This window comes from Jatropha curcas, chromosome 7, assembly GCF_041381405.1.
Source record: "Jatropha curcas cultivar XTBG-Jc1 chromosome 7, XTBG_Jcur_1.0, whole genome shotgun sequence".
Classification (NCBI taxonomy): Eukaryota; Viridiplantae; Streptophyta; class Magnoliopsida; order Malpighiales; family Euphorbiaceae; genus Jatropha; species Jatropha curcas.
In genome coordinates, this window is record NC_143157.1 from 14,966,931 (window position 1) to 14,972,322 (window position 5,392).

Here is a 5,392-nt window from a genome sequence, read left to right on the forward strand (position 1 = left end):
TTTATTCTTATAATTATTACTCCCCCATCTCATTTTGTTTGCATAGTTTGATAAAACACGCATATTAAGAATTTAGTTAACAAAAATTATTTTGTCCTTCTTTACCCTCAATAACTCATTAAGATATTAATAAAAGTCGTTCATATAATAAACAATCATAAATGTTATTATAGAAAAAATAATTGTTTAAATTTACAAATTTAGAAACCTTGTAAATATTTTGGGACATCAAAAAAGAAATAACAAGTAAACAAAATGGAATAGATGGAGTATTATATATTGACATATATTATTCATGTGCTACCAATTTTTAGAAGTGATTTATTTGTTTTTAACTATAATTAAGATATTATCGTTATTATGTTTGGGATCTATATATTAGCTTTTGATCTAGAATTGTTAATGATATCTATATCTCGAATATACTTCTAAAGTAGCAATATCGAGAGAAAAAGTTTTAAGAGAAGTTTTAGATTTATTTTATATCTTTTTTATCATTGAACAAAATCAAGAGATCTTAATAAAGATCATGAGGCCATCAACTGGATTTTGCTCCATTCCCTGAAGTGAATGAAATAGCATATATATGGTATAACGATGTCTACCTAACTAGATTTTTTTTCATTACCTAAAGTGAATGCAATAATAATATGGCGTGAATAATGACAAAGATATACTTGTTATTTATAATATCAATAAGATTACACTTGAAGTAATGAATTTAGTAATTATGGTGGCCACATAATTAAGAATAAATTTTACTACCAGAAGTCGTACAAATAATGTGGCATATATAGATACATTTGATTATGTACTTATTAGACACAAAAATATTAAAAAGCAAATTTGGCTTTGGTAGTAAAATAATATTTAGAGGCTCTAGAAGAGCAAGTATTACTACCTAGAGAAATGAATTTTATGCATAATGCATTATTTAAAAGATATTCATTAAAATGGATATCATATAAAGATAATGATTGAAATAAATATGATTGTAAATTGAAAATTTACAAATCTAAGTATTTGGCATGATCGATTGGACCATCCTGATCAATATGATGCGAAAAGGAAAATTTAATCCTTATATGGATATTTATTGAAGAACCAAAAGTTTCTTCAATTGTAATAAATTTTTCATGTTTAGTTTGTTCTCAAAGTAAATTAATTATTGAGCAATCACCAAATACAGTTCAAAAGAACTGCTTGCATTTTCTGGAATATATATAAGGTGAAATTATTGATCAATTTTATTCATCATGTGAACTATTTAGATATTTTGTGGATGCATCCAAAAGATAGTTACATGATTATTATTAACTTGCAACTTGAAGTTTGCAAAAAGATTATTATCAACATGCAACCTGAAGTTTGCATGATTATTTGTGCAAATAATTTGATTAAGTACACAATTTCCAGATTATGCTATTAAACTAATTTATCTTGAGAATGATGGTGAATTTACACATCAAGCTTTTAATGATTATGACATGTGTTGATTGAAATAATTATAGGGCAACTAGTTGTTTTTATTTATGCTCAAAATGATGTAGTAGAATCATTTGTTAAATGATTGCGATGCAAAATAATTATTATGAGAATAAAACTCTCTATTCTTGTAGAGCAACGTGCTATTATATGTAGTAGCACTTATTCGCATTATGCCAATAAGTTATTATAAGTTCTCCCCTTTAATTAGTTTTGGATCATGAACCAAATATTATCTATTGATGAATTTTTAAATGTTCGGTATATGTTCTAATTACTCCACCATAACGCACTAAGATGGGTCCTCAAAAGAGGTTGGAAAATATATCAGGTATGAATTTACATCTATCTAGAGCTTTCAAAAATAAGAAAGTTATTTATGGCCAAATTTGTTAATTATTATAAATCCCGACATTAGGGAAAGAGAATAACCAGCTAGAAGAATAAATTAGTTGGAAAAGAATTATCATTATTTTATCTTGATCCTCATATAAGACAGTGTGAGTTTAAAAGTTTAAAACAATTCGTTTGCAAGATATTGCAAATTAGTTGTCAGATATATATATTTAATGATTCAAAAGAGATAACTAAATCTAACATACAAGCTGCAAATGCTCCTATTAAAATTGATGTCCATGAAGGACAAACTGCCTATGCTAATGGATCTACGGCATACCTGAAGCATGGTAGATCGGTTCCGAAAAATAAAAGTCAAAGAAAATGAGCATATATTCAAGATGGTCAAGTTGTAGAAAAGTAAAATTTAGAAGAGATCCTGAACATGACTAATAAGTTTTCCGAAGAAATTCAAATAACTGAAATAAATGAGAATTATGAGATCTCTATAAATTATGTCTATCAGGACAAGATGGAACAAATATAAAAGAAATGTCAATAATATTTATATAATATAGCGCTTGAAATTATGAAAAAATGATGAGGATCTTGAACATAGTCTATTGAAGAATATAGACATAGAATTGATTGGCCAAAATAAAATGACACATGTGGTATTTAATTTACTTGAAAAGTAAAGCTTTGAAATTTTAGTTTGAACATCAAGAGATGTCAAGTTAGTAAAATACAAATATGTACTTGTGCAAAATTAAAATGGCATCATAATATATAAAGCGCACAACTTGTTGCATAAGTTTTTCACAAAGAACTGACAATGATTATGAGGATAAATACTTTTATGTGGTAGATGCTATTATAATTTGATATTTGATTAGTCTGGTAATTTATGAAAATTCGAAATGCGTCTAATGATTAATGACTGTGTATTTATATGATAACTTGATGTAGATATTTACATGAAAATCCCTGAAGGATTTTAGTTGTTTCAAGTATAAAGTTAAATTCTTGAGAAATTTATTCAACTAATATTATAGAGCGCTATATGGATTAATAGATAATGATATCTATGAAATATTGAAAAAATGCTTGAAGCAAGCAAATTAAGACCCCAAGAAATATATTCAAGATTTCTATATGGATTAAAGAAAAACACAATACATATGGTATAATTGTCTTAATGATGTTTATGGCTAAGAAAATATTATATTATTTTATGATTATATTCTTTTTATAATATTTTATTATTGAAAGCATACTTTTGATATTTAATTTCTTGATTAGTGAATATCTGTTGAAAAGATATTTTAATAATATTGTTATATGTTCATGAATTTTTATAGAGATATTTAAATATGAATTTGTCATTATTTGATCATAAATATTATTGAACTCCTGAAGAGCTTCCAAGGGTTCTAAATTTCTTAAGGGAAGAGTTTGAGATGAAAAACATTGATATAAAGTTTTATCTCGGTGTGAAGATTGAGCATTTCATAAATGAAAAGTTGCCTATGAATCCACGTATATGACTAAGTTATTCAAATGATTTTATGTGGATAGTAGTGAGGTCACTTGATAAGAAGATGACGATTTTTCACTTTGAGAAAATCATGAAGAGCTCTTGGTCTTGAAGTACCATATCTTAGTGCAATAAAGATACTAACGTATCTTGCTACTCATACTTGAGTTGATTTTTATAAATTTTATTAGCAAGATATAATTCTTCTTGAATACGAAGAAATTAATGCAGTTAAATATATATTTTGTGTAATATCCTCAACTTCGTAGTTTTTGCTATTCTAGCTTTTTCGATGAATTCGGTTATCTGAATGAAAGGAAAACCTAGAATAATGGGAAACACTATATATTGAGGATGTTAATATTAATTAAATGGTAATTAATGTGATTACAAATCAATGTGAAAGATTAAAGGAAATCAAAAATGAGTTAAAAGAGGAATGACTTCTCGGTAAAGCACGATTTTACCCGGAAAGCCCGAAAAACGGTAATTTTAGTATGACCTTTCTTAAGTGGGGTTTAGAATATTAAATACACTTGGTTGACACCTAATAGGACTAAAGTAAAGTGATTAAAAAGATTAGAGTGCGAAAGGATGAAGAGAAAACAAAAGGGAGGATTATAGTGCAATTTTCATTTAAAGGACATGGAAGAAATTTTTAATAATGTTTATTATATAGTTTTATGAAGAGGTGGAGATAAACCACGACATTTCCACCCATTTTTGCAGTCCAAGTCGTTCAAGAAGAGAGGAGGAGGGTTTTGATTAAAAACCAAGCAAAAAGGAGGTGAAAATCAAGGAATTTTCAAGTAATTCTTAAGAAAAGGTTAGTTATCTTCACTTCCTCCTTCTTTTCTATGGATTAATTTTTGAATTCCATGAACTTTGAAGTGAGGTGCTTGCTTATTCACTCTGATTTGGTGAAGATGAAGTGATTAGAATTGATTTTAAGGTGATTTAAGATGATTGAAATTAGTTATGCATGAATTCAAAGTCTAATTTGCATAATTCACCAAGATGGATGATGTTGAGTTTGTAATTGATATTTCATGAACTAGGGATTCTGATATATCTTATATTATGATGTTATTTAAGTAATAGAAGAGTTGGATTGCATGAATTTGTGATGAAAGTGAGTTGAGAATGCTTAAGCAAACATATCATTGTTGGACTTGTTACATTTGGGCTGCCTGAAATTCAGCTTCTGTAATTGACCTATTTGACTAAGCAAATGAATGTCAAAATTCATGAAATTTTATATGGAGATAGGCTGAGATGTTGGGTAGGTCACTTTAAAAGGGAAAGGCCATTGGATAAAAGGAAATGGAGTTATAATTAAATCAATGCAAGCTGCTCAGCATGAGAAAAACTGAAATTCAGATTCTATAATTATGTCATTTGACAATGCAAATGAGCTTTAAAAATTATGAAATTTTACAGGGCTGTACTCTAAGATGTTGGGAACATGCTGTAAAAATTTCAGGGCAAATGAATATGAGGAATTCAAGATATAGTCAATGGAATGCAAGCTACTCAAATGCTGAAATTCTGCATTACATAAACATTTAATGAATTTAGCATGCCATTGACTTCCATTGTTTTAATTGTTATTATTATGTTTCTAGGATGTGGTTAAGTGTTGGATATGAAGTGTTTCATGCTTAAACTAAGGTCAAATGACACTTGGACAAGCATAGTGAAAATGAAAGAAAACACTACATTTTAATGCTTAATTTGCATTCCTATAGAATTGCATGTGTGTACATTGTGTAGTATGAAGTTAATGTGAGTATTAATCTCAAGCTATAGCTTCTGAGAGAAAGGGAGTTGAGGAGAGGGTGGTTGCTAGTGGAAAAAGGCTAAGGGAGCCTTCTAGCTCATGTTAGTGTACTATTCCTTTCCTAATTTTAATTAAACAAGATGAAATTGATTTTGCAAAATATTTTCAATGGATTTGCTTTATGAATTATAACTATAAAAAAAATATTAGTGATTTCATAAGTTTTTAAGGAAGAAAAAGATTGTTTTGAAAGC